Consider the following 21,352-nt stretch of genomic DNA (forward strand, 5'->3'; position numbering starts at 1 on the left):
TTACATCTAAAGCATGCAAAATAGTTTTGATACATATTAACCACTCACTGAATAAGTGTCATTAGTGTCACTAATAAAATTTTCATTTAAGATGGAAAGACCAGAATCACTAGATGTGTGGTCTCATTGTCATTCAACATGATGTTTTATCCAAAAATTCAGATAAATGTCTTCAATAAGCACTTCCAGTAACATTGAACGAAATGACAGCTAAAGAGGGAGTAGAAAGAAAAGCCATTTATAGCTCATGTGCTAGCTTGTAAAATGACCTTAATATTCTGGAATGGATATAAAAGTTCTAGATGTCAAAAATTCTATACAAGCTAATCAAACAAGGATTAAGAGACTACTTGTTTCTAAGCATTATGTTTATGAGTCAAGATTCCTGATCCAGAGACTATGGATGCCTCCGATGAAATGGAACATGAAGGCATCATCCATTGATAGTAACTGAAATGAGATTGTTGACAGCTTTGATGACATGAATCACTCAGAATCCTTCCTCCATGACATCTATGTTGAGGGTTTTGAGAAGCTCTCTGCTACCCAGCAGTGAACCATTTTTTTCTTGTATCAAGTGTTGTGATGTGATCTCTTAAGCCCAGCTGGGGACCAGAAAAATGGCCACTTTTGCCACATCAATTCTGCAATAGATTGAATCAGATCTACTTAGACCTTGGTCCTCGCACCCACTAGAGGATTAGCAGAGCAGATATAAAAGGTAGTCATGGCTTTAAGAGATTACATGGGTGCCTCCTGCCATGCCTACTTTGGGGTTACCAATGTGCATGCTGAGGTGCAGAAGCCAAAGATGGAAGCTTCCCATATCATCATGGGCATTGCAGGGCATGTGTATGATATTCTTAGTTGTAGATATCTGTCTCCCAAATACACAAGGCAGTGTACTGGATGAAGCTGATGACATGTTAAGCCATGGATTCAAAGAGCGAATCTGTGACATATTCCAAAAGCTCAACTGCAATATCCAGGCAGTTTTGCTGTCTGCTACCACGCCTTCGAATGTGCTTGAGATGACCATGAAGTTCATGAGGGACCCCATTTGGACTCCTGTCAAGAAGGAAGAGTTGACTCTGGAGGGTATCTGCCAATTCTCAATCAATATGGACTGAGATGAGTAGAAGACAGACACACTGTGAGACTTGTATAAAACCCTCACCATCACCCTGGCAGTCATCTTCATCAATACCCAAAGAAAGGTTGATTGGCTCACTAAGAAGAGGCATGCCTGAGATGTCACTATTTCTGACATTCATAGAGATGTGGACCCAAAAGAACAAGATGTAATCGAAGGAGTCTGCTCTGGCTCTAGCAGAGTATTGAATATCACTGAACTGCTGGCCAGAGGCATTGATGAGCAGCAGGTTTCTTTCTTTCTTTTTTTAAAATTTTTTTAAAAAATTTAAATCATGTTTATTCTATTACAGTTGTCTCAATTTTTCCCCATTTGCCCCCCTCCATCCATCCTACTCCCACCCTCCACTCCCACAGTCAATTCCCACTCTTTTGTCCATGTCCATGGGTCATTCATACATGTTCTTTGCCTAGTCCCTTCCCCTTCTTTTTCCCATTGTTCTTTTTCCCCATCCCCTCTGGTCAGTTGCAGTCTACTCCATATTTCCATGCCTGCAGTTTATTTTGTTGAATAGAATCCACTTATAGGTGAGATCATATGGTATTCGTCTTTCACCAAATGGCTTATTTCACTTAGCATAATATTCTCCAGTTCCACTCATGTTGTTGCAAAAGGTAGTAGTTCCATCTGTTTCTTTCTTTCTTTTCTTCCTTTCTTTCTTCTTTCTTTCTTACATACAGATTGATTTTATTTTTTTAAATGTCAAAGTCAATTGTAAAATATTAAAAAATTTAAAACCATTATAAAGTCTCAGCAATTAAAACAACATGACACCAGCAAAGAAATAATCAAGTAGATCAATGAACTATAATGAGCATTCTAGAAACAAACGTATATATTTGTTGAACAATGTAATATATGATTAAGTTGATATTTCAAATCAATGGGGAAAATAAGGCTAATTCAAAAAAATAAGGTGCATGGACCACTATTACTTGAACTAAAACAAATATAGAGCCCTATTTCACATATTATACAAGAAATATTCAGGTGAGTTAAAAATCAATATGTAGAATCTAAGGAGTTTTAGGAGAAAATACAAACTAATGTTTTTCTTACCCTGAAGTAAAATATTCAAACCCAGAAGCTAGTAAAATATTGACAATATGACTATATCAAACATTTAAGACTATATAGTAATATACATATAAAAAAGTTAAAGGACAAGTAATAGAATGGGAAACTATTTGCCACACATCTTAAAAAGGGTTAATAGTTTGTTCTTTTTAGGGAAAAAATTTCTACAAACCTTTAATTAATAAATGGACAAAGAGTACCAAAAAATCATTTAAAGCTTTTTAAAAATAATAGAAATAGACAAGAAATATACAAAACCAGGTTTAGGTTGAACAAATAATAAAGTAACCATTAAAATAACACATCATTGTCACAATCAGATTAATACATATTAAAAATATTGGTAATATCAATATTGGCAACTGTGAATGAATTGATTATTAGTAGACTCTTTTTCTTCATCTTAAAATAGTCCCTTTAGCATATTTTGCAGTGCTGGTTTGGTGGAGGTGTATTCTTTTAGCATTCTTTTCTCTGGGAAACTCCTGATTTCCAATTCCATTTTAATTGAGAGCCTTGCTGGGTAGAACAGTCTTGGTTGCAGGCCTTTGCTTTTCATTACTTGGAATATTTCTTCCTACTCCCTTCCGGTTTGCAGTGTTTCTGTTGAGAAGACATCTGCTAGCTGTAGCGGGGCTCCCTTAAATGTTACTACCTCTTTCTCCCTTGCTGCCTTTAGGATTCTGTTTGTCTTTTATAGTTGCCATTTTAATGATGATATGTCTTGGAGTGGGCCTCATTGTTTCCTCTTGAATGGGACCCTCTGTGTTTCCTAGACTTGTGTGACTTTTTCTGTACTCCAATCAGGGAAGTTTTGCATCATTACTTTTTCAAATAGGTTCTCTCTCTCTCCCTCCTCTTCTTCTCCTTCTGGTATCCCTGTTATATGGATATGATTACATTTCAGGTTGTCTTGCATTTCCCTAAGTACCTCTTCATTCTTTTGGGGTCTTTTTTCATTTTCTTGTTCTTTCTGGGAGCTCTTTTCTACCTTTTCCTCCAGCTCGCTGATTCAATCCTTGGCTTCATCTAGCCTGCTTTTGATTCCTTCTACTGTGTTCTTCAATTCAGAAATTATATTCTTCATTTCCTCTTGTCTCTTATTGATAGTTTATATGTCCTTTTTCATAGTTATATAGTTTGCAGTAAGTTCCTCATAGTTTCCCTGTACTTTTTGGTAATTTTCTCTGAGCTCATTGACCTCATTGAGCTTCCTTATAACTGTTGTTTGGAACTCAATATCTGATAGTTTACTTACCTCTATTTCACTTATTTCTCTTTCTGGAGATTTCTTCTTTCCCTTTGACTGGGGGGTATTTCTCTGTCTACCCATTATTTGTGAGACTCTTCTCTTTTGCTTCTGCTTCTTAAGTTGATCTGTTTTGACTTCCTGACTTTGTGGTATGAACTTCTATGGTAGGAGACCGCTGTTTTTTCTTTCTGGATCTGCCTCTGATGATGTCAGATGTTGACCCTGTCTGACCTAGGCAGTCTATTTGAGACTTGCAGGGATCTACTGTCTGTGGCTGCCTCCTTCAGCTATTAAATTAGTCACTCTGCACTCAGCAGGCTGGCTTGGACAGCTCAGGGTGGGGCAAAGACCCTCCAGGAGGCAGGGTTATTGGGTCCTCCTGCAGTGAAGCAGCAGGTTTTTTAGTTATCAGCTATGACCATCCCACCAATTGAGAAGACAATATCCATAGAATCTGTCAGGGAAGACATTTTTACTTTAAGGATGTGGCTATAAATACATTGACAGAAGAAGACAAGATGACTCTTCCAGACATCAAGACCTTAATCTACAACACTTTCATTGATGAGATGCCTCTCAATATTGCTGACCTCATCTGAGAGAGGCTGACCTGCTACCTCACCCCAGTGAGAGTTCAGTCCTTGAGGGGCGGAGGAGAAGCAGGAGTAAGGAGATAAGGGAGCCAAGAGATGGACATCTTCTCATTTTTAAAAATTTTCTTTTGAATATGTGTCATTTTTTGAGGCAAAGAGGGAACTGTGAACATTTTAAATACCCTTTTCTTGGATAGGCTCTTGCACCAGGTGCCAGCTCTACTCCCAAAAATACTCATCTACTTCCCTCACCTAGACATTCTCCAAAATCCAGAGACTCTCCCCACTCCAGCTAAATATCTCTGAAAATGATTCAAGAGGGCTATAATGTCACTCAATCTCACTTACTAGACCAACTCTAGAAGGAGAATTCTGGAGTTAGGTGGCCCAGGGGATTGTTCCCAAGTAGGGGAAGCAGGAGAGAAACAGTAGTAGCCATTTTTACATTGTTTTATATAGTATTTATTGATTCAGAAAACAAATGCAAAATTAAAAAAATAACTTGGAAACATACCCCCCCACCAACAAAAAAAGGGGGAGATATGGCTATGAGAGAAAAAAAAAGACATAAAAGCAAAGAAGAACTGTAGAGGAGTGAAAGAAAAAATAACACAGGGATGAACAGTGATGATGCCATTTAAGCTAATCCTGGGAGCTGCCTAGAGACTTCACATTATTATTCAGAGAACGTTTGGAATTAACACCGTTCTTATTGTTGAAATTTTCTCTGCAGTTGCTTGCATACATTTTGATATTGATGCTTTAAAACACCATTATATCTTTGTATACAAAAGATTGCAGAACAGGTGAATTAGAGGTGTTCTTGAATTTCGATTCAGTTAGACTGGCTTTTTGTGAGGAGAGTCATCCTCAGTCCTAAGGATGACTCCAATGGTTCACCAGGACTTTTGATACTTGGCTTACAAGGTGATGTTAGCTGTCCATTGAGATAGTTTGCTTTGCTTAATTCAGTGTGGTGCTATGAAACCCCAGCCAATAGTGATCCCATGTATACAAATACCAAATAGCAAAAGGAAGTATGTCCTCTGCAGTCAGTGGCCCTAGCGGCATACTAAACTGGTTGGTAAAATAAAAAAAGTCCACCCAGCTTAAGGAATTTTACTCTTCTTTTCTTCTACTGCCGATGAGTTTAAGGATTCATAAAGTTCAGAAAAACAGAAAGAAGTCACATCTCCTGTTACTTCTTCCTATGAGAACCTCTCTGGCAAATAAACAAAGACCTGTATGACTTTAGCTATTATACAAGGTACAACCAAGATTTTGCCACAGTATATAGCCTATTAACCATTGCAACTATTTCACATTGTGCAATCCCTTCTCAGTCTGCATTGAAGCCTTATAGAAACCTGCTATACCTTATTTATAAGAAAAAAGGGAAAAGGTAAATTAGGATCTACTTGGGTCCTGCCTGGACCTAGACGAGATGCTTCCTCTCTGACTCTCTGCCTTTGGGGACACAAGAAAGCTCAGCCAGCCCCTGGATCTCACAGATCTGTCATCAATGCCCTTTTTTTTTTCAATAATTGCTGTCCTTTGTGCCATCAGTAGCTTTAAAAACTCATGGATGCTGGAGACCCAAGATAGCAGAGGAGTAAATGGAAGCTATACCAACCTTCTTCCAGGACCAATCTGGAATTACAACTCAATGATAAAGAAATCATTCTGAATAACCAACGGAACACTAGCTAGAGAAAAACATAATAACCACAGACAGACGGGTGAAGCCACATCACTACAACAAGACTGGTAGGGAGTATGGAGGAGGCACGAGAGGGCTGGCTGGGATCCCGTGGGTGGCAGATGAAGTTCTGGAGGGATGTTTCAGTGGCTGGGCAGTTCTCCCTGAGAAGTGTAGGGTATAAATCCAAAGCTGCGCTCCCCAGCTTATAGCACAGGAGCCCAGGAAAGGAACCCAGGCAACATCCAGCTGTGAAAAGCAGCAGGGTTTCTGTCTGTCAAGGAGAGACAGCTAGAGACTCAGAGAGCCTTTTAAAGAGCTAATGCACAAAATTTCATTTGCAGCCACTTACCCTGGGCTCAGCAGAGAGGGGGCAGAATGGACTATAAACACATGAGGAGAGTCTGGTGTTGGCAGCTTTGGGGAGAAAAGTGAAGGAATAGCCACTAGGATCTCTGTGCTGAGTCATTCCCCATGCTGCAGAAGCCATCTTTCTCAGACAACACTCCTCCCCAGGTGGTGTCGGCCAGAGGGAAAATAATAGCTCTACCCAAAAGAATTACTCTGCCCCACACTTGGGAGCTAAGATGGGCTGCTGAGTACAGCTTGAGGCTATAGTAGTGATTAGTTGAACAACTAAGGCAGACCTTTGGGAGCTCTGAGACTTTAACCAATACTCCCCTGGGCCTGGTGCTGATAAAAGCCAGCGTTGGTGCTCAGCCTGGTTCTTTTTGCACACAAACAAGCCCAGCAGAGGGAACCACATCCTGTGCATCACTGATAGCTCCAAACAGGTTGCCCAGAGCCAATCACAACCATAGTCTGACAAAGGCTTACTCCAGGATCTTTGCAATCTAACTAATACATAGAAACAAATACAAGGAAGCAGCCAAAATGGGAGGACAAAGAAACACTCGAAGTGAAAGAGCAAGAAAATTCTCCAGAATAACTAGATGAAATGGAGGCAAACAATTTATCAGATAGAGAGTTTAGAGTAATGATTATAAGGATACTCAGCAGCATGAAAAAAGACATAGAAACCATAAAAAATGACCAGCCAGAAATAAGAAATATAATATTTGAAATACATAATACACTGGAAGGAATAAACAGTAAGTTAGATGAAGCAGAGGACTGAATCAATGTTTTGGAGGACAAAGTAGAAAATAACACCCAGGCAGACCAGAAAAAAGAAAAAAGGATTTAAAAAAATAAGGAAATCTTAAGAAATATTTTAGACAACATGAAATATAACAACATCCACATCATAAGAGTGCTGGAAGAAGAGAGTAAACAAAGGATAGAGAACCCATTTAAAGAATAATGATTGAAAAGTTCCCTAATCTAGAGAAGGAAAAAGGCACACAACTCCAGGAAACTCAAAGAGTCCCAAAAAAGTTTGACCTAAAGACGCCTACACTAAGACATGTAATTAAAGTGGCAAGATTAAAGAAAAGGAGAGAATCCTTAAAGCTGCAAGAAAAAGCAGGTAGTTAAATATAACGGAGCACCAAGTAGACTGCTACTTGGTTTCCCAACAGAAACATTTCAGACTAGAAAGGAGTGGTATGAAATAGTCAAGTTGATGAAAAGTAAGGACCTTTTCCCACCAAGGCTATTATTTAAAACTGAAGGAGAAATAGGAGCTTCTTGAACAAGACATAGCTAAAGGAGTTTGTTAACACCAAACCAGTACTGCAACAAATGTTAAAGGACTTGCTTCAAGAAGAAGAAAAAGAGAAAAAAACAGAGGAAAATAGTCTAACAATAAAATGGTACTAAATATGTATCTATTAATAATCACCTTAAATGTAAATGGTTTAAATGCTCCAACCAAAAGACATAGGGTAGCTGAATGGATAAGAAAACAAGGCCCATATATATGCTGCCTCCAAAAGACCCATCTCAAATTGAAAGATACACATAGACTAAAAGTAAAGGGATGAAAAAAGATATTTCATGCAAATAGAATGGGGGAAAAAAAGCTGGGGTAGCACTATTTATATCTGACAAAATATACATTAAAACCAAGGCTATAGTAAGAGACAAAGAAGGACACTATATAATGATAAAGGGAACAGTCCAAAAAGAGGATATGACTCTAGATATAACATTTATGTACCCAGCATAGGATAGCCTAAATATGTGAAGCAAATCTTGATGGGCATAAAAGGAGAGACCAACAGAAATACAGTCATTGTTGAAAATTTGAACACCCCATTGATGTCATTGGATATATCTTGCAGACAGAAAATCAACAAGGAGACAGCAGCCTTTAGCAACAAGTTGGATGAAATGGATTCAACTGATATCTTCAGAGCAGTTCACCTCAAAGCAGAAGAATGTACATACTTTTCAAGTGCACATAGAATGCTTTCTATTATAGACAACGTGTTAGGATACAAAACAAGTCTCGATAAATTTGAGAAGATTGAAATCATATCAAGCATTTTCTCTGATCACAATGCTATGAAACTTAAATCCATAAGAAAAACACTGAAAAACACACAAAGACATGGAAGCTAAATAACATGTTATTAAACAACAAATGGCTCAACAAAGATATCAAGGAAGAAATCAAAAGATAACTTTAAACAAATGAAAATGAAGACAAAACAACCCAAAATGTGCGAGGCACTGGAAAAGCAGTCCTAAGAGGGAAGTTCATAGTATTAATGACCTATCTCAAAAAACAAGAAAGAGCTCAAATTAAACAATCTAACTTTACACTTAAAGGAACTTAAAAATGAACAACAAACAATACCCAAAGTGAATAGAAGGAAGGAAATAATAAAGATCAGAGCAGAAATAAATGAAATAGAGTCTAAAAAAAGATACAAAAGATCAATGAATCTAAGAGCAGGTCCTTTGAAAAGATAAACAAGATGGACAAATATTTAACGAGACTCATTGAGAAAAAAAGAGAGAGGACCCAAATAAATAAAATCAGAACTGAAAGAGGAAAAATAACAACTGATCCAAAGAAATACAAGGGATTGTAAGAAAACATTATGAACAACTATATACCAACAAACCGGACAACCTGGATAAAATGGATGAATTCCTAGAAACATACAAACTTCCAAAACTAAACCAGGAAGAATCAGAGAATCTGAATAGACATACATATTAAAACGTAGTGAAATTGAAGAAGTAAAAAAAAAAACCCAAAAACTTCCCAAGAAACAAAAATCCTGGACAGGATGGTTTCAAAGGTGAATTTTACCACAGATTCTGAGAAGAACTAACAAATCTCCTTCTCAAACTATTTCAATAAACTCAAGAGAGGGAAGCCTCTCAAACTTGTTTGATGAGGCCAGCATTATCCTAATTCCAAAACCATATAAAGACACTGCAAAGAAAGAAAATTATAGGCCAATATCACTTATGAACATAGATATTAAAATCCTCAACAAAATATTAGGAAACCAAATACATCAAAGCATCAGAAAGATCATACACCATGATCATGTGGGATTTATTCCAGGAATGGAAGGTTGGTACAACATTTGCAAATCAATAAATGTGATTCAACACATAAACAAAATGAAGAATAAAACCATGTGATCATATCAATAGATGCAGAAAAAGTATTTGATAAAACCCAGCACCCATGTGTGATAAAAATTCTAAGCAAAGTGAGATTAGAGGGAACATACCTAAATGTTATAAAGGTCATATATGACAAACCTACATACTCAAGCAACATACTGCCCACAACATACTCAATAGGCAAAACTATAAGTGTTTCTCTTAAGATCAGGACCAAGACAGGGATGTCTGCTTTCACCTCTCTTATTCAACATAGTAGTGGAAGTTGTAGCCACAGCAATCAGACAAGAAGAAGAAAAGAAAAAAAGGCATCCAAATTGGAAATGAAAAAGTAAATCTGTCTTTATTTACAGATGACGTGATATTGTACATAGAGAACTCCAAAGATTCCACCAAGAAACTACTAGTACTGACAAATGAATTCAGAGAAGTAGCAGGACACAAAATTAATATCCAGAAATCAGTTGCATTTTATATGCCAATAATGAACTAACAGAAAGAGAAATCATGAAAATAATCCCATTCATAATTGCTTCAAAAAAATAAAATACCTAGGAATAATCCTAACCAAGTATGTAAAGGACCTGTACTCAGAAAATTATAAGACACTGAAGAAAAGAACTGAAGATGATACAAATAAATGGAAGCATAAACTGTCCAAGGATAGGAAGAATTAACATCATTAAAATGTTCATGCTACCCAAAGCAACCTATAGCCTCAACATAATTGCTACCAAGATTCCAATCACACATTCCACAGAACTAGAAAAAATATTTCGAAAATTTATATGAAACCACAAAAAGCCCCAAAGAGCCACAGCCATCCCAAGAAAGAAGAACAGAGGTGAAGGAATCATGCTACCTAATATCGAACTGAACTACAAGGCCATAGTAATCAGAATAGCCTGGTACTGGCATAAAAACAGGCACACAGATCAATGGAACAGAAGAGAGAGCCCAGAAATAAACCCACACCTTTATAGTCAATTAATACTCAACAGAGGAAACAAGCACATACAATGGGCTAACAATAGTTTATTGAACAAATGGTGCTGGGAAAATAGGACACATGCATGCAGAAAAATGAAACTAGGCCACTTTCTCACACCACACATAAGGATAAATTCAAAGTGGATCAAAGACTTAAGTGTTAGACCTGAAACCATAAAAATCAGGGAAGAAAACATAGGCACCATAGTCCTGAATATTGTTTGTAGCAATATTTTATCAGATATATCTCCCCAGTCAAGGGAAACAAAAGATATAAACAAGCCAATTAAAAAGTGGGCAAAGGATCCAAATAGACACTTCTCCAAAGAGGGCATACAGATGTCCAATAGACATATGAAAACATGCTCAATATCACTAATCATCAGAGAAATGCAAATTAAAACCACAGTGAGATATTATCATACACCTGTCAGAATTGTTATCAGCATTAGCTCAACATACAACAAGTGCTAGAGAGGATGTGAAGAAAGGGTAACCTTTTTGCATTGTTGATGGGAACGCATATTGGTGCAGCCACTGTTGAAAACAGCATGGAGATACCTCAATAAATTAAAAATGGATCTGTCTTTTGAACTGGTGATCTAACTTCTGGTAATATATCTGAAGGAACTCTAAACACTAACTTGAAAGAACGTAAGCGCCCCTATGTTCATTGAGGCATTATTTACAATCACCAAGATATGGAAGTGTCCATCAGTAGATTAGTGGATAAAACAACTATGGGACATTTGCATAATGGAATATTACTGGGCCATAAAAATGAATAAAATGTTGTGACAATATTAATGGACCTGGAGGACATTATGCTAAGTGAAATAATCAGAGAAAGACAAATACCCTATGATTTCACTCATATGTGGAATCTAATGAACAAACTGAACTAACAAAATAGAGAAAGACTGATAGATACAGAGCAGGATGACAGCTAAGGGTAGGGGGTGGAGAGATTGAGCAAAAAGGAAAAAGGACTCATGGACGTGGACAACAGTGTGGTGGTTGCAGCGAGGGGAGGGGAACATAAGGCAACTAAATGATAATAGAAAAATACAATAAAAAAATTTAAAAAATTAATTAATTTAAAATCCATGTCAGCACAGAGGAGCACAATCATAGCATTTAGCTCAGAGAAGTTGCTTGATTACAAAGTTACCTTTCCAAAAATTATGTTTAAGTATATGGGTATCACTATGACTCAAAGAATACATCAAAGCAAAAATTAATACTTAAAGTTCATTAAATTCCACTGTAATTAACCAACATTCTATGTACTAGTCCATTTTTGCCTTCTACCATAGAGTTCAGTGAGAAAGACACACATTGAACAAGTAAACAGAAAAATAAATATTTATTTAGGATTCTGGTAAGTATTCTAATAGGTCAGAGAATGATACTACTACAAGAAAGAATAAGATGACTTACATTTCTGAGGATATGGTTTAGCTGAGTCCTGAAAGATGAGGAAGTCAAACCACTGGGAGAACAAAGGAAAAAGAATAGAAAAAGAATAGGCTGTGCAGAGGCCTGTGCTTGGTAAAAGCTGAGTAAGAAGCTGAAAGGAGCCCACTATGCCTAGAGGGTAATAATGGAGAAGAGAGGGATAGTGTCAATAGGTTGGCAAGGCTCTAGCATGTAGGACCTTGAGAATACTGTGACTGCAATGGTTTAAAGCAGAGAGTTTAAACTACTTAAACTCCATTTTTAGAGATCCTTCTGATTACTCTTTCATGAATAAATTACTCGAAGGTCAAGAGGTAGGAATAGAAACCATTGGGAGGCTACTCTGGTTATTTATAAGGAAAATAATAATGTCAGACTGAAGTGGTATTTATTGAGATAGAGGTAAGTGGACAGACTTAATATGCATTCAGAGAAAAAAATTGAGGGATGTATACTGATGAACTGAGGGATGAAGGATGCAAAGCTATGAGACTTCTCAGGAATGGTTCCTGGGTTTCTAGACTGAGCTCCTATGTTTCTGGTCCTAGTGCCTGGGTGACTGGGTAACACCATGTCCTGAGTCAGGGAGGATATTACTTATACCTCAAATACCTTGATTGTATTTCTTCCTTTCTCTCTCATCCGTTCTTCACCCTTTACCCACAATGCTTCTCTAAGTCCTATTCATCTTTTCGGTTTTCTTGTATTCAACAAACCTATATTGAACAATAATAAAAATAATAAGTTGAAATTTTTTAGTGTCTCTGAACACTACAATATATACCCAACTAATTTAATCCTCATAACAAAACTCTGTAAGATAGGTCCAGCTTTACAGATGAAGAATGTGGAGGCACAGAGAGCTCAGGTAAATGCCTAAAGCCACACTGCTGGACAGCAATTGCTGGAGTCAGCAAGCCCTTGCTTTTACCAACCAATGCAGGTACTAGTCTGTAAAAACTACAGTCAATCCAATGCTGTGACAAAGTGTTTATAACTGTATCAATGGTGTCCTATGACATCCAAGTAGGAGTACCTGATATAATCCTAGCCAGAGATAGTCAAGAAAGGCTTCCCGGAAGAGATTATACCTGAGTTCGACTTTAAAGGGTAAGTGAAAATTATGCAGGTGAAGTTAATGGGAGTAGAGAAGGTCCTTCCAGACAAAGGAACCCAAAGGCAAGAGATCTATGGGGCGGGGCTGAAGGACAATCAAGTAATGAGACAGTAATGAAGCAGAACTGAAAAGTATGCTGGAGAAAGAGATTGGAGAGAAGTTTGACATTTGTCATTATTTGCATTTTAAATAACTTTCACTGGTTACAGTATAGAGGAAAATGTGGGGTGAGATCAACCAGAAGTCTAGAACTCTAACTAAAAAGCTTTAAATTTTTATTCCTTTGGGGCAGAAGTGAGGATTTGATATAAAGTAATGATATTAGGAATGAAGAAAATAAGAGGAATTTGAAAATTACATAAGACAGTACATATAAAGTACTTATTACAGTGTTCAGCCAGTTACATTAAAAAATGTAAGTTATCATTTCAGTTGCTACTTAACAAGCCATTGTAAAGTTTAGTAGCTTAATACAACAAAAATTTACAACTTATCTTAATTCTGCGTGTTTGATGGGCTCTACTTAATTTTGACTGGGGTCACTCAAGTGGGTACATTCAACTTTTAAGTTCCCTCTTTCCTTGAAGCTGCCGCCCACCAGTCTGGCGGGGCCTGCCTCTTTCTCAGTCTCTGCCGGCATTCTTTGCACACAGGCCACTTTGCAAACCAAGTTTCAAAAAACACATGTTGTTGCCATCTTTTAAAGGTTTTTTAACACTTTTTTCCTAGGTTTTTTTTTTTAATTTATAGGTATTTTTAAGACACACTTTGTGTCATGGAAACCTTACGTGATGCTGCAAAGTGCTACAATTTAACTTTTCATCACTTGACTTCAAGTTACATAGGTCCTGTGAATAAGCCTGGAAAGCTCTATGAAGTCATGTTTACCAAAGGATGGCAATGGTCTGGGTTTGGGGATTTTAGGGACTTTTTTTAATATTTTACTTTTATATGTTTTTAAATATAGTATCTTTTTTGGAAAAAAGTTGTATTTCTTTTCAAAATGTGATGACTTCTGTTTTGTGTGAACACAGAAATAACTTGAGGATCGTTCTCTGTTCTTTTCATTTTTGTGCTGTCGTTGTGCATGGCTTGCCCCTTTGACTGGATTGTCATCTGTGCTAGCAGTGAAGATGGCTAGTTTCTGGCAGCTTAGACACAAAATGACTGGTTTACTAAAAAGCGTAGAAAACACATGGAAAATTATATGATATTGCAATTTCTATTGTCATTGCAGAGATTCAGAGGGTTTGGCGAGTTTTGCATGTTTTAAGGCTGACTTCGAATTCCTAGAGCCATAAGGATATATAGTGTTGCTCTTCGTTAGTGTAAAGCTGAACATGAGAGATGCACAGGTATCTTACAAAGTGTTTCTGTCTATGAAAACTTGGTGTTTAAGGTGTAATTCAAAATGTTAGTAAACCAAGTTATATTTTCATATGATGACTTTCTCACCAGCATATTTGTGTAATGTTCATATGTCAGTGGATTTGGTTTGTGTTGTTAAAGTGGAAAACTGTGTTACTGGGAGGTAATTACTGTAAAGCTATTTCATTATTGATTTTCCCAACATAGCAGGGTTGACATTTTAGCAGATATAATGAAGGAAAAGATGTGCATTAACAAAATGGAATAAAAAATGCACATTTTAAAGGGAAACATGATTCATTTTAAAAGATATGCAGTAATTATCAAGAGAGTATGACTACTTTCCTCATAAATGACATTAACTACTCATATTAAATGACAGAATTATAATATGTAACGATAGTATGAAGGTATTCAGAACCCTAGCATTGGCCCAGGCATACATAAGAACTTCATGTTTACCCACGTCCTTTTGGGAATTCATCTCTTCCTTACACTTTATCAAAAGCACATTCTGTTTTGAAGTATTTATACTAGCTTGTGCTTTTCTTTGTTTAAAAAACAGAATTTTACTTTGCATATTTGTCTAATAGCTATAAATAAATGCAACTACTTGAAATATTCCTCTTGAAATAAATGACTGCATTTTTGTCTGAATGAAGATCAGCTCAGGACGACCACAGATTTCCCAACCCTGCTGAGTTCTTGCTTTTTATTCCTGGTTTATCTGCCTTTCTGATTTCTAGCCACAGTGAAAGAGCATCTGACTACATGATAATGAGCCCTTAAAAGACAAAAAGAAGTGCTTACACATCCAAAGGACTGTCGCCTCTACAAAATAGCGTTGGTGAAAGCAAGTTTTGAACTATTTTTTGGACTGCCTTCAGAATCAGTGTATGAAACCCACAAAAAACAATATGTCTTTTAATCAGAGGCACATGATTTATGACATAAAATCCATAAAATCATATGACCAAGCTGGTCAACCACCATATCAAGCAAGCTTTATTTGAAATAATACTCTTCCTCTTTTATATTACAGCATGAACCCAAAGGAGAAAGATATGTCACAATTTAGATAATACCAAAGAATGTAATACAGATTCAAAAGAGAGTTTCCATAATGAGGTTTCAAAATATCCTTGGCTGAAAGACTATTTAGCAGTTAAGGAAAAAGATGGATATAAAATATTTTTTAAAAATTTGCAGGGTAGGAAAAAAAGGGTTGGTGAAAATAAAAATTAAAATAATGGGTTAAAAATGGAAACATACTTTTAAGTTGATTAATAACTTTACTATTTTGGAAACAGAATAAGGAAGAAAGAAAACACAAATACACAAAATGTAAAATGGCATAAAGGAAATGTTACATTGAAAATCCCTATAAAATGAATTTAAATTTTTTCAGATTTTTATGAAACTACAAATTAATGAATGTGACCCTAGAGAAGAAATGAAACTCAAGTTGATAATTAATTATGAAAATTATTTAAAAAAATAATAGGAAAAGGAAATTTCAAGATTCAAATAATTTTCAAAAAGGTATTTTAAACCTTCACAAAAAGAGCTACTTTACAAATTATTAAAATTTTTCAACATAAAAAGTGCAAGTTTCCAAATTTTTTGTACAAAGACATCATAATATTTAAAAAGCAATCTGATAGAGATAACAAAATACAATATTCTTACTTAATACAATCTCATTAATGTTGAGAAAATACTAAATGTTAGCAAATGTAATAGTGGTACATTAAAGGAATATTATATCATTTACCAAGAATACATATTTTCAAATAAATATCCAGCATCAAGTGTAAAGGGCAAACATTGAATGTTTTATTTTTATATGAAGAGTAAGATGGTAATGACAACTATTCTCACTATTAATATTATTCAAAAAATAATAGCACATGCAGTGGAACTGTGAAATAGAAATTAAAGTTGTAAACATTGGTAAGGATGAAACAAAAAGTACTTTTAATTGCTGCTTATATAATTGTGTTCCTAGTAAATTCAAAAAAATTAACTGAAAATTTATAAAACAATTAGTTAATATATTAAAATAACTAAGAATAAAATCATCAGCTTTGGTTTCTCATCTTTTCTTTCTGGTTAGTTTATACCTAGAAGATAAATTATTTTAAACTTTTGCATTAGTTTTCTAAAGTATTATTTTCTCATTAATTGTATTTACTCTATATTGATTATTGTCCCATTATTAGGGTTTTTAAAAATGTTTTATTTATTACTATTTAGAGAGAGGGGAAAGAAGAGAGAAAGAGAGGGAGAGAAAAATTGATGTGAGGGAGTAACATTGATTGGCTGCCTCTTAAAACTACCTTCTGGGGACAAACCCACAACCCAGGCATGTGCACTGACCTATCAAACTTGCCACCTTTTGCTTTGCGTTGCAACACCCAACCAACTGAGCCACACCAGTCAGGACCCCCATTATTACCTTTAATATTGTATATTTTGTTCTCCCTTTGCTGTTTTTATGCTTTATTTTTATTTAAAGTTCTTAGACTGGCTAATAAATTCTACCACTTTTTTACTTCTAATTAAAAAAAATCGTTCCATTTTTTTGATGTCAATAGATGTATTCAGTTGTTTTACATTTAAATTATTCACTGGGACCTCAACATTCTCTCCATTGACCAAACCATTTCTGGATATTCATATTTGGAAATTTTTTAGAATTAGCACTCTAATTTTGGAATATTCTAAATAGCTGATGAACCGGTTTACCAAGTAAAGCCATGTCAATCTGTGTCAAAAAATCATGTGCCATTACGAAGTGAATGGGTGTTTTCTCTTGTGGGCAATTCCAAAAGAATAATATGTTTAAGGTATATTCTCAACAAATCTGTTTTAGGTTTGTTTTTGTTTTTTTAGTAGTTAACAGTTGGATGTGTAAGCATTGTTTTTTGCATGTGAAGTTTTTAAGAATTCACTGCATGCATCAAGACATATCATGTATACTTCAGGTGTATGGTGAAAGATATGAAAGTTAGTAGCTTTGTATGCAATAAATAAGCAGTTAAAAAATAAAATGGGAGGAGGAAACCATTTACATTTGCAACCAAAAAGTTAAATACCTAGTATTGAAGTTAACCAGAAATGTGAAGGTATTATATGAAGAAAACTTGAATTTCTAATGTTACATTAAAAAAAGACCAGTAAAATTAGAGATGATTGTATTTCTTTATAAGAAACTGCTATATTGTACATTGACAAAGCTCCATTTATTAACTATAAATTCAGTGTGTTGATATTTCATCTAAATTTATTTTTGTACTTGACAAAATGACACAAAAAGTTTAGCATGAAAAATAAACACATGAAAAATGTTATGACATTTCCCAGAAAGAAGAATAAATGAGGTAGAAGTAGTCCTATCCAGTATAAAAACTGCTAACAGAGCCCTCCTAACTAAAATGGCTTAACAATAGAGAACCAATTGCTCATAAGACAATGTCTCCAAGTTCTCTAGATGAGAGTAACAGTGATATACAAATCATTGGGAAAAGAGAACTTCACTAAGTGATGCTGGACCAAGAGAGTAGTGTATGAAAAAACAAAAACTGAATTAAAATTTAATTTCTTCTACCAAAGAAAATTATGGAAATTAAAAACTAAACTATGATGATTAGAAGAAAATCATGACTGAGTTTATTTGGGATTTTGTAATTGGTGGAAGGTCTTTCAGGAAGATGATAATACAGAGTGTGAACAAGAAACATTAACAGAGAGAGAGAGAAAAAGATGGCGGAGGAGTGAAAGGGAGTCACGCTGACCTCCTCCCAAAACCAAACTGGAATTGCAACTAAATAATGGAGTAATCACCTGGAAAGCAGTGGAGCGATAGTGGGAGAGGAGCCTTGGTGCCGCGGACAGCGGATTCGACTCTCACACATCCCAACGGGTGAGAATTGCGGTGGAGGCTCGAGAGGGTGGGCCGGGTGCTCACGGGCACTGGCACCAGAGGGACATTGAAACGGCCAGTTAGCGTCCCCCCGGGAAGAACGGGGTCTGAATCATAAACGGGAACCCCTAAACTACAGCCGCTAAAGCCGAGAAAATACAGACAAAACACAACTCCAAAAAGCTTAGGGGCACTCTCTGCCAGAGACAGGTGGCTGGGGATGCAAAAAGACATTTAAAGGGCAAACGCAAAAGTTGCAGCGGCAGCCACCCTCCTTGATCGCTGGGTACAGGCGGCAGCAGGGTGGGCTGGTGCATGGGAAAAGACTGGTGAGGAAAACTTTGTGAAGGGAACTGACTCTGCGGCCGGTGGAGCCCGGGTGATAACGCACTTCCCACTCTGCAGCTACCATCTCGCTCAGGCATAAGGGAATCAATTAACCTGCCTTTTGTGCGCTCCGCACACAGCTTCTGCGCGTGTGACCTGCGGGGCTGAGTGCAGACTGGCTGGGAGAGCCTTGAGGAGAGACTGGAGACAGTGGCGTTGGGGAAAGAACGGGAGGAGGAACCGGGGAGTCCCGACTCCCTCCCCGTTCGGTAGTCTCCATTGTGGGCTGGAAAGGCGCGACCCCAAAGAGGCAGAAGCGGGGCGCGCATGAACCAGACTGCCTGCGATTGAAACGCAGTCCGCACAGGGGTTGGATCCTCAGCCGAAGGGGTCACAGAACTGCCCAGAGGCCCCTGAGGGGAGACTAGAAACGGAGGCATTGGGGAAGGAACGGGAGGAGGAACCGGGGAGTCCTGACTCCTTCTCCTTGCCGAAGTCTCCATTGCGCGGGAAGAGGCCACACCCCCAAAGAGCCAAAAGCCAAAAAGCAAACATAGACACCCCCAAAACACCCAGAGCAGGCGCGCACACTTGCGCCGAGTGACTGGCGAGGGTTGGCGAGCGTGTGTGTGACCCACGCGGGCTGGCGAACGCTTGCACCTGCCGGCAAGGCCTCACACAGACTGGCACCCATACGGCCTGCGAGGGATTGCACAGAGGGGCAAGGGCAGGCATAAATTGACCTACCCGCCGCGATTGCGGAGCAGCCCACAAAATAAGTAAAGCTGCCCAGAGTCCCTGGAGGAGAGACCAGAAACAGGATTAACCGGAGAGCTGATTTCCTCCCATTTCCATAGTCCCCATTTGGCGAGGGCAAGCAACGCACCCAAAGAGCCAAAAGCGGGGAAAACACACAATAGAAGACTCTAATCTGACCAGTGCCGCGAAGCTCGCGTGCCAGGGAGTTCAGATGAGCACGGGAGGTCGCGAATAAGCCCCCTGGTCTGGGGCAAACACATGCGAGCCCAGGCAGGTGGGGGACCCTGCCGCGCTGGGAACGCGCTCAAGGAGCTCTCGTGAGAGCGCAGAGAGATCCCAAAAAATAGCCCAGCCCTGACCGAAGGGGTCACAGAGCTGCTCCAAGCAGGAGTCAGACACAGGCATTAGACTCCTGAAAGGCTCAAACAAACAACCCAAGGCCCTATAGGGTCAACAACTGACATCATCAGAGGCAAGCCCAGAAAGAAAAGTAAAGGACAAAAATACTTAACAAACTCTCACAAAAATGGGAAGAAAAAGAAGTTCTCCCCAAATGAGTGGAAAAGGGGACTCCCCACAGAGAGAGCTCAATGAAATAGAGGCAAGGGAACTATCAGATATGGAATTTAAAACAATGGTTCTAAGGAAGCTCAATGAGCTCAGCCAGCTCAAAGAGAACTATGAGAAACTGCAGAGAAACTATCAGGATCTTACAGCAAACTATATCAGCCTGGAAAAGGACATAGAAACTATCAAGAAGACACAAGAGGATATGAAGAATACCATTTCTGAATTGAAGAACACAGTAGAAGGAATCCAAAGCAGGCTGGATGAAGCTGAGGATCGAATCAGTGAGATGGAGGATAAGGTAGAAAAAAGCTCCCAGAAAGAGCAAGAAATGGAAAAACGGCTCAAAAAGAATGAAGAAGCATTTAGGGAAATGCAGGACAACCTGAAACGCAATAATATCCGTATAATAGGGATACCAGAAGGAGAAGAAGAGGAGCAAGGAATAGAGAACCTCCTCGAAAAAGTAATGATGGAAAATTTCCCTAATTTGAGGAGAGAAAGGCTCTCATGGATCCAGGAGGCACAGAGGACCCCACTCAAGAAGGACCCAAGGAGGTCCACTCCAAGACACATCATCATTAAAATGGCAAATGTCAAAGACAAAGAGAGAATCCTCAAGGCAGCAAGGGAGAAGGAGAAAGTAACATACAAGGGGGCCCCGATACGCCTAGGAGCTGACTTCTCAACAGAAACACTCCAAGCCAGAAGGGAATGGCAACAAATATTCCAAGCCATGAAAAGCAAGGGCCTACAGCCAAGGCTGCTCTACCCAACTAGGCTCTCCATTAAAATAGAAGGAGAAATACGGAGTTTCCCAGACAAAAGAAAGCTAAAAGAATACATCTCTACCAAACCAGCACTCCAAGATATGCTAAGGGGACTGGTTTAAGCAGATGAAGGAAAAGAATGAGACGGAGAGGAACACAAGTACAAAGAGAAAAGATGAGTAAGTTTCTATCAGTAATATCTCTCAATGTGAATGGACTAAATGCCCCAATCAAAAGACACAGGGTAGCTGAATGGATAAGAAAACATGACCCACACATATGCTGCCTACAAGAGACCCACCTCAGAGCAAAAGACCTACACAGATTGAAAGTAAAGGGATGGAAAACAATATTCCAAGCAAATGGACATGAGAAAAAGGCTGGCGTTGCCATACTTGTATCAGACAAAGTCGATTTCAAAGCAAAGGCCATAAAGAGAGACCCAGAGGGGCACTTTATCATACTTAAAGGAAGAATCTATCAAGAAGACATCAACATTGTAAACTTATATGCTCCCAATATAGGAGCCCCCAAGTTTATAAGGAAATTGTTGGATGACTTCAAAAAAGATATAGACAGCAACACACTGATAGTAGGGGATTTCAACACCCCACTGTCCAAAATGGACAGAGCTTCCAAACAAAACATTAATAAACATATCGTGGCGCTGAATGAAACACTGAATCAAAGAGACTTAACTGACATATATAGAATCTTACATCCCAAAGAAGAAAAATACACATTC

At 37.8% G+C, this 21,352-nt stretch overlaps 1 protein-coding gene and 1 pseudogene across 1 annotated transcript in view; both read left to right on the forward strand.

Moving 5' to 3' along the window:
* Positions 1–21,352, forward strand: part of MACROD2 (mono-ADP ribosylhydrolase 2) — a 2,155,137-nt gene that overhangs the window by 1,880,007 nt on the left and 253,778 nt on the right. The gene's annotated exons all lie outside the window — the stretch shown is intronic.
* Positions 366–4,081, forward strand: LOC129070886 (eukaryotic initiation factor 4A-I-like; annotated as a pseudogene).

This window comes from Pteronotus mesoamericanus, unplaced genomic scaffold, assembly GCF_021234165.1.
Source record: "Pteronotus mesoamericanus isolate MK-2021 breed Mesoamerican mustached bat unplaced genomic scaffold, CSHL_Meso_final contig_25, whole genome shotgun sequence".
Taxonomy (NCBI): Eukaryota; Metazoa; Chordata; class Mammalia; order Chiroptera; family Mormoopidae; genus Pteronotus; species Pteronotus mesoamericanus.